The sequence below is a fragment of the Gopherus evgoodei genome, unplaced genomic scaffold (genome assembly GCF_007399415.2).
Source record: "Gopherus evgoodei ecotype Sinaloan lineage unplaced genomic scaffold, rGopEvg1_v1.p scaffold_31_arrow_ctg1, whole genome shotgun sequence".
Taxonomy (NCBI): Eukaryota; Metazoa; Chordata; order Testudines; family Testudinidae; genus Gopherus; species Gopherus evgoodei.
The window spans coordinates 1258074-1269812 of record NW_022059983.1 but is presented as its reverse complement, the minus strand read 5'-3'; the positions used below and the strand labels follow the sequence as shown (position 1 = coordinate 1269812).

Below are 11739 nucleotides of genomic sequence, written 5' to 3'. Positions count from 1 at the left end.
GCTTTAGTTTATTATGGTTTATTAAGTTGCTTGTGTGGGCGTAAAATATAACTCATGATCATTTGACCAAAGGTACACCAATAGGTATTTTTGGACCCAAGTTCCTCAAAATTTGCTTCAGAACACAGCTGCTGAAACCGCAAGTAGGTGGAAACCAGGTGTCAAAGTCCTGACAATTACAAAAACCCGTAAAAAGGGGAAGTAACAAAGAGCAGGCTTGCAAATTAGCTCATAACCGGTATATTAATAGCAATTGTTTTTAGCAGATGGTTAGAAGATGTTATTGTATTAACCAAATAAGGTATCATCGGATGTATGAGTTCATATGGTAATGTGCGGTTTTTGGCTTTATAAACCCAGGTATCACTGCTGTAGGGCAGAGCAACTTACCTCTTGCTAGAGGACCTGTCGTCTCTCCATGCATATGCATGTATTCTCTGATTAATCAAGAAAGGAGCCTCAGGCTGTCTGATCAACTCAACTGGGTGGTGGTCATTTTCCACGACAGGGAGGAGGAGGAGTTTGTCAGCAAGGCCTGTAGTGGCGGTGGGGAGTTGGCTGTCAGTGGGTGCTGAGCACCTATTTTTTCTCCGTTGGTTCTGCAGCCCCAGAGATCCCATGGAGTTGCTGACTTGGCTTCTTTTGCTCTCTAGAGAGAGGAGCAGAACCAGGGCTATGGCTGATCTATGGGGCACCAGGTGAGTGGCAAAGGCGTCAGGTGCTGAGAGTTTGCCTGACACCTCAGGGACACAGTGTGAGGTGACGTCCCAGGCATCTCTGTGAAAGAAGCAGAACAGGATTTACTTGGAAGGGGGAGAGAATTGAGAATGTCTCAGGGGGTTGTACAGAGGTATTGCCCGGGTGAGAGACTGGCTAAAACACAGGCCTCGCTGTGAGCAAGAGTTGAACCTGAGCAGGGGAACCCTATAGGATTTCGACTCCAACACCTTAATCACTTGGCCATCACAGCTGTGAGTGCAAAAATGCCCCAATGCCAGAGAAACTGGTAAAGAATCACAATGTCCAGGCTTGAAGTCATCCGAACTACAGAATTCCCACTGCAAACCTGGCTCCCAAAGCACAGCGGGGATTTGGGTTTGTTCTCTTTGCTTAGCCATGTGCAGTCACACAGAGAGCGCGTTTAAAAGTCTCCCCTCCCACAGAGCGGGAATGAGAAATGATTCTCAACTTGAAGCTTGATGTGAATGAGGATGTCTGGACCACAGAGCCAGTGACTGATCTTTGCTAGAGAAACTAGTGACACACGGAGCCAGGCTAAGGAAAATGTTTCCTGGAGTCAGTAACTGGATTAGCAGCAGTATTGTGCAGAGAAATGTCTCACAAGAGGAGTCAGAGCATTGGTGGTTCGGTAGCAGAAGTCACAGCTACAGTGGGGGAGGCCTACCTTTGGTTTCTGGCCAACAAAGGGATGAGTTTTATTGTCTCAAATTTCAGTAGAAAAATTCAGACCCAAACTGTGTGTGGTGGGGATTTCTCTGATTTGTTTTGTTTTTCTCATTTGAAATGTCCTTGATCATTTTTTGGGGAAAACTATTTGGAGAAGGCCAAGGAGGAGTCCGTACAATTACAGATCTCCATAGGAGTGAGGGGGTCTCTCAGCGCCAAGGGAGGGGTGGAGATTTTAATGGAGGGGAGTTGAGGAGATAAATGAGAGACTTTTGCTCCAGCAGAAGGAGAGGCTTGGCAGGTTCATTTTTACCAAGTGAACCCCCCCCCCCGCCACACACACATTGCTCCTCTGCTGCTGCTGCCCCAGCTCAAAACCCACTGTCACCCCCCACATGCGACCTACAGCTTCCCACTGACAAAGCCCTTATCTATCAGAGACAAAATCCCCTCGTCTGCCCCTTCTCCCCAGCTGAGCCCTCCCCCCACAGAGCCCAGGACAACCCCGACCTAGACAAGACAGGGGTTCGGGCTTAATCTTCAAGGCCGAGCGCGAAACCTTCAGCCGGGCATGTTTCACAAGCTTCCAACCTCGACCCAAGTGGCAGGGGAGAAACGGACGAGACACACCGGCTGGAAGACGACTCCCTCCCACTTCTCTATACCCTTCTGTGACGTTATTAATAAGAACTGGGACCACAGAGATCATTGTTGCCACCACTGTTATATATGTGCAGCAAATATTGTGCAAAGTTTGGAGTGTGAGGTGTCTATGACAAGGTTATGATTTACTGGTTATAATTATGCTGGCTGTATGCATGTACCATTTTTGTTTTTGAAGTTATGAATATGGGCTGTGTACTTGTATCTCAAATGTATTTGATTTCAAGTACCCTCAGTGTCATCAGCCCCCGACTCCTTCAGGAATCCATAGCAAAGAGACCCCCCGCACTGTCCTGGACTCCCTGGGAGGTGCTTCCCACCCCAAGCCCAATGGAGCACCAAGGATTAAAGTGGCAGCATCTAGTGTCAGTGAGGTTCAGTGGCTCAGGCCAGAAGCCTGAGCTGGGGACCTGCCCCCATAACACTGTTTGAGGGCCTGGGCCTGAGGTGTTCACAGCCCCCTCCTCATCCCTCCCTGAGCCCAGCCTGGTTCCTAACCTGGAACAAAGCAGAAGCATTCTTCGTACATGCTGCTGTCCAAGTCCCAGAAGCTGCTGCTGTCCCATGGGGGGAAGTGGGTCGAGCTGCTGGGGCTGGGAGAGGGATCCTCCACCTCCTTCCCTGGGAAGGTTGGAAGGTCCTCACTGACCAGGCAGGGCAATGCCTCCTCCTGGAAATCAGGGCTGGGCTCCTGGGGCTGCTGCTGCCCACACAACAAGCCCTGGACCGACCCTGCCCCGTTCTGTTCCTGGGCTGAGCCTGCCTGCCCAGCTGTATCCTGGCCCAGCTCCATTTTGGGCTGGCCGGTGTCTCTCCCACCTTGGCACCTGCGCCAGGAGCAGGTTTCCTCTTCCAGAAGGCTGGGCACTTCCACCTCCTGGCCCAGCTGGTAGCTCCTTCCCCGCCAGTGGGGACGGAGTGGCCGCTCCGCTCCTGGGGAAGATGGCAGCTGCTTCCCTCAGGCTCTGGGGCCACGTGCAGAGCCTTCTTCCTGAACATCCTCAGGAGTCTGGCCATCCTGGAACCGAGCGGGGAGCAGACATGAGTCTGGGGTCAAGGCAGCCTCTCCCTAACCAGCCTGTTTGGTCCCTCCCCATCCCTGCCCCAGCCAGAGCAGCTCCTCCTCCCCCCACTGGGGTGAAGGGAGTGCAAGCTACACACACTGGCAGGGGTTCATTGCATGATCTGCTCCCCTTCAACATTCCCCCTCCTCATCCTTGAGGCTGCAAGAATGAGGGAGTCTCATCCTTTTCGAGCACTGGGGTCAGTCACAAAGACCATCGGTCCCTTTGGACAAGCAGCTCCTTCCTGCCAGCCCAGGACACACTCACTCCCCCCTACACACCCAGCTCAGGCTAGAGAAGGAACAGAACCCAGGAGTCCGCACTTCTCCTGGGAAACCATTCCCCACTTCAACTTCCCTAGGCATAGCAAGGCCAAGACCCCCTCGTTTCCCATTGATTTCCATGCTCAGCAGCTCCCCGGGTCTGGCCCAGCTCAGAGACTCTCAGTCTAGGGAACAGTCTCCCACAAGGGAAGGGTTGGGAGCCCCATTGCTGGGACCTTCTCAAACACACTGGAGATGGCTCTGAAGAAGCCCCTCCCTAGTCTGAGAGTGAGGGGCTTCTGAGGGCTGTTTGCAAATCCAATGACCTTTAGGAGAGATTCTTTCCCCATCTTTCTGCCTCTCCCCAGACAGATCCAAGGAACCCTAATGCCACTCACATACTCTGGTGATGGAACGATGGATGGAGGATGTTCAGTGTCATCCCTCGCCCTTCTCCTCACTCTCCAAGCCCAAGGCAGGCTGGAGAGGGGGGTGGTGACCTGAGGAGTTACCCTGCCCAGCCAGCAGGCAGGGTGATGACACTGGGTGATCGGCTGGTAGGAAAACAAGAGTCTGTCTTATTGCCAGGGAAAGGAGAAACTTGGCCAACAGCAGGGGTTGCAGAACAGCACCCTAGTGCGAGGGTGACAGCGCCTCTGGGATCCTGAAATCCCAGCACTTTACACACCTTCCTGGAGCCACCCAACCTCCCTGGGCTGTCGGAACTGCGACCCCAACCCTACTGATGAGAGACAGGCCTGGGGAGGGGAAGCTACTGACTCAGGGTCACACCAAGTGTCAGATGTATGGATGGGACCCAGCAGTCCTTCTTTCCAGGACCCTTCACTAACCACTGCTGCACACTCCCTCCCACAGCTGGCAATTACAAGCAGGCCCTCATGGTTGCTCCCCCTGCCTTTGAGAGGGAGAGTGATCTGCTGGAGTCACTGGACCAGGGACTGGGAGTCAGGACTCTTCAGTTCCATTGCTGGGGATTTAATACTTTCCCGCTATTGGAAAGTGCTGGGAGAATCCCCCAGCCAAAGTTACTGTGACAGTGCTAAGCAGCATCTGACCATTCAAGGGTGGAGCGCACTGCCCAGGAAGAGGAGTATTTGGCTCTGGGGTTTCACTTCAGCCCAGTCTAGGGAGAGGGGCCCAGCCAGGAAGTTTGGCTCAAGACCAATTCTCCAATTTGTTAAAGGCGTTTTGAATTGCAATCCTGTGATCATTTGCAAATTTTAGAAGCATGCGCTGCAGTCCATTTTCCAAATCAGCAATGAAAATATTGAATAGTACCAGACCCAGGACTGATCCCTGCCGAACCCAACAGGTACACCCTCTCTGTTGGACAGCCAAACATGGAGAAGGGCTCTTAGAGTCTGGAAATTTCCACTACATGCATCTGACGAAGTGGGTATTCACCCATGAAAGCTCATGCTCTAAAACGTCTGTTAGTCTATAAGGTGCCACAGGATTGTTTGCTGCTTTTACAGATCCAGACTAACACAGCTACCGCTCTGATTCTTGGAGTCTGGGCTTTCAGCCAGCTCTGCACCCACATCACACTCTATGCGTCTAGACTGCATTTCCCTCATTTGCTTGTGAGACTGTCCTACGGGACTGTGTCAAAAGCCTTAGTAACACCGAGCTAGATCCCATCTACTGTTTACCCACCTCCATTAGGCCTGGAACCCTGCCGAAGAAGGAAAGAGGATTGGTTTGGAATGATTTGTTCTTGACAAATCCATGCTCACTAGTCCTAAAAACCAAAGCATCCTGTAGGTGCTGCTGACACACTAATTGTTTAAGAATGTATTCCAGTATCTCTCCAGCTCTGGAAGTGAGGCTAGCTAGTCTGCAAGTCCCAGGGGTCTCTTTGTTTCCCTTTTAAAGATAGCTCCTGTCTTGTTGATGGATGGGAAGATGTTCTTTTTCAGGGATCTCAGACGAGAACTGAAGCACAACACCTGGTTTGTTCAGGCCACAAAAACAGAGGCAGAAACCTCTTCTCTCCTGCTGGCAAAGAACGCCAGGCACCTAAGAGACAGGGGCTCACATCCCTGAATGGGCTTTAAAAAAGGCAGTGGTTAAAAAGTTTGGCCCTGACTATTTCTTGTTTCCACAGATTAGACATTTTAGCAAACTTTAGAATTCCTTGGTGCTAAACATCATGAAACTCCCCTTTCTCCTTCACAGAGGGCTTTAACGCCCTTTATCTCAGTCAGGCTCACGACTGCCCAGAGTTCGAGAATTGTCCCTGTTCCCACTGGACAGATGGGGAGAAGCCTGAGGTCCAGAGAAGGGAGGTGACCTCCCCAAGGGCCTACACAGCAAGGCGGTGGCAGAGCCAGAAAGAGAAGCCACCAGTCCTGACTCCTGTTCTAACAAACAGCAAACCCCCCCAGAGGCAGGGATAGAGCCCAGGAATCGAGAGAGTGGGGAAATTTCATTGAAACCGTTTCTGTCAGAAAATCCCCTTCAGACTAAACCAGTTTGTTTCTCAAAATCAAAACAAGTGAGATGAAAGTTCTTTGCAAAAATATTTTGTTGCAAAACAAAAGCATCTCCTGTTTGTCACAGTGTGTTAAATTGTCTCTTTGCACACAAAGGGGAGACACTTAGATCTCAAAAATTAGAAAAGAGGCTTCAATCTGAGACAAGTAGTTGCTGCTCTTAATTTCAAAATAAAAAAATACAAAGAAAAAGACTATTTCAGCTATTTTATTATGTCATAATCTGCTCTGATAGGTGATATGGACACCTCATATTACACACTATTTCTAGTGACACTCTTCAATTCATAGATTCATAGACTCTAGGACTGGAAGGGACCTCGAGAGGTCATCGAGTCCAGTCCCCTGCCCTCATGGCAGGACCAAATACTGTCTAGACCATCCCCGATAGACATTTATCAGGGCTCTTGGGTCCTTTTCCCAACTCTGCCACTGGCCAGCTGTGTGACCTAAGACAAATCAATTCTGCTTTCTCAGCCTTAGCTTCTCCCTCTTTCAAGTAGGGATAATAATGACCCGCTCCTACCTACCTCTCGGTGGGTGGAGGATGAGGATGCATTGCAGACGATACCAAACTGGGAGGGATTGCAACTGCTTTGGAGGACAGGGTCAAAATTCAAAATGATCTGGACAAATTGGAGAAATGGTCTGAGGTATACAGGATGAAGTTCAATAAAGACAAATATAAAGTGCTCTACTTAGGAAGGAACAATCAGTTTCACACATACAGAATGGGAAGAGCAGCAAAGAATCCTGTGGCACCTTATAGTCTATAAGGTGCCACAGGATTCTTTGCTGCTTTTACAGATCCAGACTAACACGGCTACCCTCTGATACTTGACAGAATGGGAAGAGACTGTCTAGGAAGGAGTATGGCAGAAAGAGATCTAGGGGTCATAGTGGACCACAAGCTAAATATGAGTCAACAGTGTGATACTGTTGCAAAAAAAGCAAACATGATTCTGGGATGCATTAACAGGTGTGTTGTAAACAAGACAAGAGAAGTCATTCTTCCGCTTTACTCTGCGCTGGTTAGGCCCTCAACTGGAGTATTGTGTCCAGTTCTGGGCACAGCATTTCAAGAAAGATGTGGAGAAATTGGAGAGGGTCCAGAGAAGAGCAACAAGAATGATTAAAGGGCTTGAGAACATGACCTATGAAGGAAGGCTGAAGGAATTGGGTTTGTTTAGTTTGGAAAAGAGAAGACTGAGAGGGGACATGATAGCAGTTTTCAGGTATCTAAAAGGGTGTCATCAGGAGGAGAGAGAAAACTTGTTCACCTTAGCCTCCAATGATAGAACAAGAAGCAATAGGCTTAAACTGCAGCAAGGAAGATTTAGGTTGGACATTAGGAAAAGTTCCTAACTGTCAGGGTAGTTAGACACTGGAATAAATTGCCTAGGGAGGTTGTGGAATCTCCATCTCTGGAGATATTTAAGAGTAGGTTAGTGGTTTGTTATTGAAGTGGATGAGTGAGATTTCGTGGCCTGTATTGTGCAGGAGGTCAGACTAGATGATCATAATGATCCCTTCTGACCTTAAAGTCTATGAGTCTATGAGTCAGGAACAGTATCCCTGATGAGGCCATAGCACACCTGATGGCTGAGCTTTGTGATTTTGTCCTCACCCACAACCATTTCAGATTTGGGAACAACGTACACCTTCAAGTCAGTGGCACTGCTATGGGTACCCATATGGCCCCAGAGTATGCCAACATTTCTATGGCTGATGTAGAACAATGCTTCCTCAGCTCTCGTCCCATAGCATCCCTCCTCTACTTGTGCTTGCGGTATGATATGACATCTTCATCATATGGACCCACAGGAAGGAGGCGCTTGAAGAATTCCACTTGGATTTCAACAATTTCCACCCCACCATCAACCTCAATCTGGACCAGTCCACACAAGAGATCCACTTCCTCGAAACTACAGTGCAAATAAGTGATGGTCACATAAATACCGCCCTATACCGGAATCCTACTGACCCCTATGCTTACCTACATGCCTCCAGCTTCAGTCCAGGACACATCACACAATCCATTGTCTATAGCCAAGCCCTAATATACAACACCTACAAGTTCTTTATCAAGCATTCTTAAAACTACAATACCCACCTGGGGAAGTGAAGAAACAGATTGACAGAGTGGGATGGGTACCCAGAAGTCACCTACTACAGGACAGGCCCAACAAGGAAAATAACAGGACAACACTTGCCATTATGTACAGCCCCCAGCTAAAACCTCTCAGCACATTATTAATGATATACAACCTATCCTGGGAGAATGATCCCTCACTCTCACAGACCTTGAGAGACAGGCCAGTCCTCACTTACAGACAGCCCCCCAACCTGAAGCAAATACTCACCAGCGACTACACACCACGCCTCAGAAACAGTAACCCAGGAACCAATCCCTGTAACAAATCCTGTTGCCTACTCTGTCCCCATATCTACACTAGCAACACCATCAGAGGACCCAACCACATCAGCCGCGCCATCAGGGGCTCATTCATCTACTAATGTGATATATCCCATCATGTGCCACCAATGACCCTCTGCCATGTACATTGGCCAAACTGGACAGTCTCTATATAAAAGAATAAATGGACACAAATTAGACATCAGGAATGGTAACATACAGAAGCCAGTAGGAGAACACTTCAGTCTCCCTGGACATTCAATAAAAGATTTAAAAGTAGCCATCCTTCAACAAAAAAACTTCAAAAAAAGACTTCAAAGAGAAACTGCAGAAGTACAGTTTATCTGCAAGCTTAACACCATAAATTTGGGCTTGAATAGGGACTGGGACTGGTTGGCTCACTAGAAAAGCAATTTCCCCTCTCTTGGTATTGACACCTCCTCATCAATTATTGGGCGTGGACCACATCCACCCTCACTTAATTGGCCTTGTCAACACTGGTTCTCCACTTGTAAGGTAACTCTCTTCTCTTCATGTACCAGTATATTTATGCCTGTATCTGTAATTTTCACTCCATGCATCTGAAGAAGGGGGTTTTTACCCACGAAAGCTTATGCCCAAATAACTCTGTTAGTCTTTAAGGTGCCACCGGACTCCTCATTGTCTATATGAAGAAAGACGCAAATAAAATGAAATAAACCATTCTGTATATAATTAATTCTGTATAAGAATTAATATCGGGCAAGATTCTGTTGTTGTGCAACTCCCATTGCTTTCAGTATAAGTTGTTTTTTGCAAGGAGTACCTCCAGAATGATGACTCTGGGCCTTTATTTATGCCTGGAGCCAAACCCACAGCTTTACTGAGGTTGCAAAAATCTTAATATCTGTGTTCGTCTGATAATTTTTGCTCACTACTGTGGTTTCAGGCTTAATCTCATTTCAAAAGCAGAGATGCTAAACTATTATTGTAATATTTCTGATCCAGTTAAAACCCTGATGTACTGTCAATCTTTTAAAAAAAGTTTATTCAAGAGATTTCCAACAAAATTTTCCCCCCTCCTCTGCCAAATAGATTTAAATAGATTCTGTCAAGAGTTGGACACACATGCCATCTCTTTTTGGGTGGAGTGTTTTCATGAACCAATTCCCTGAATGTTTGGAGGAGTGCTCTTCATTGCCGCCACTTGTGAAACATAGTGTTAGAGCTCTTCAGTCTCTGTGATGAACCACTGGAACTTCATATCTCTGTCTTTGTACATCATGACATTGAAAAGGATTCCAAAAGGGAACCCAAAGAAGAAAAGTCAAAATTCAGAATAAGCCCCATGTTATTAATTAAATGAAAGGTAATGATCTCAGAACAATAATAATATGTAGATCTTATATAGTTGTTTTTACAAAGAAGATCAGTCTCATTATCCCCATTTTGCAGATAAAGAACTTAGTCCCAGGCTAGTGTTCTGTCCATGAGGCAATACTGTCTCCCTACAGCACAATAGTATGCCGTTCGTTCAAATTAACAGATTTAATATAAACAGATTGTAGGACAGAAAAGGGTTTAGTTAGCTTAATTTAATGAAAAAAAAACAACAACCCTGCTTTATAGTTTGTGTATAAAGTGCAGGTTTTGTTAACAGTTGTGGGAAGGCCTTGAAATAATACAGCTTAACTGGAAAAGCTAGAACTGAAAGGTAACTGATAAGACAGAAAGAAGGAGAAGCCCCATTTAACAGAGACGGTTAATAATAATAACGGATTGTGCATGTTGAACCAGCAACAACCCCAAAATGACCAATTGATCATGTACCTCAGAATTTTCAAACTGGAAAACAGCAAAAGTAATAAGAAAAGATATGCATATTTACCATACACTCGAGAAATAACCATACAGTTATTGAAATGCCTTCACTCTGATTGGCTAACAGACATCACTAGCCAGTGTATTATGAATACTGAGAAATAACAATATCATAATTCTATAAATTGGAGACCCTATGTACACTATATTCTTATATGTGAAAATATTTCAACATTGTACGTAGAAGGGATGGAAGGGAAAGGTGAGTGTAGAATTATTAGGTAACTATAATTTTCCAAAAAGAAAATTCCTCCTAATAAATCCTTTCTGATGTGGATCTCTGGCTGGTCCTGAAACTGTTTCCAGTCCTACACTAATGGAGAGGCTGATTGCTATGATGTGTAACATTGGCGGTGGAAATTAAGGGGCGGAAGGGTGGGGGAAGAAATATGGAAAGACCAGAGGGTTAACCAGGAAAAAACAACCTGATACTGTTTTTAATACTTAGGACATGTCTCTTCTAATTATCCACTTTCAAGAGTCAAAATGTTCACCTAAGTGGTTTACTCTGTTATTGTTCAGCTGTTTAAAAAGTCAAAGACAAACACATTTGGGGATTATAACAGGATTTTATTTTCTATTATATGAAAATTGGCATGATATAAATTAACTGTTATTGCACCCATGAGACAAAAGTTTTACACCAATTTATACCATTTATACCCAGGGTTCTGTATAAAACAGCTCCTCAAAATGTGTAAAAAGGTTTTTGACAACTTGTTCTTGCAGGGTTTTTTTTTAAGAGTTGTTTCAATTTTTGTTTTGCTGATATTTCTTTATACGCAGGAAGCCAGGATTTTGTGAAAGTACAGAACTATAAGGAAGTGTGAATGAATAATCCCAAGGGCGAGGAAGCCAGGCAGTGAAGCGAGTGAATGTGCGACTATGAGCGAAGAGCAGCAACACCTAGTGGCTAACAACTCATTATTAAGTCAAGTGATTATAGACACAATTTGGAGTTTATTTTTAACTGGAAAACTGAGGGTGGAGAATTAGGGGAAATGCATGCTTTTGGGTAGAAATGGCACAGCCTAGGGATTCAAGCACAGTTTCTAGCACATTGTGGCTAGCAGGAGTAGTCCACAGTTTCTCAGAGAATTAATGCACTGTGACATGTACCAGGATGGCCGAGTGGTTAAGGCGTTGGACTTAAGATCCAATAGACACATGTCTACGTGGGTTCAAACCCCACTCCTGGTAGCTCCCATTTTGGGAACGGATAGCTCGGTGGTTTGAGCATTGGTCTGCTAAACAGAGGGTTGGGAGCTCAGTCCTTGAGGGGGGCCATTTAGGGAACTGGGGTAAAGATCTGTCTGGGGATTGGTCCTACTTTGAGCAAGGGGTTGGACTAGATGACCTTCTGAGGTCCCTTCCACCCCTGATATTCTATGAAATATCATATTCACATGAGAAATGAACAACGATTGAAGAGTCCAAGTAACTTGCATACTTACCAGTACCTCTGAAATACCCACGAGTAAACTGGTAACCCATAGTCTGATTTCCCTGTGATTCCATGAACATGGAGGGAGGAGAGCACAACCTTTTGG

The 11739-nt window shown here is 46.3% G+C and overlaps 1 non-coding gene across 1 annotated transcript; it reads left to right on the top strand.

Annotated features, from left to right (window-relative positions):
* Positions 1–11306: 11306 nt before the first annotated feature.
* On the top strand, positions 11307–11389 carry TRNAL-UAA. Its single transcript has one exon. It is a non-coding gene; the product is annotated as a tRNA-Leu (tRNA).
* The last annotated feature ends 350 nt before the right edge of the window (positions 11390–11739 follow it).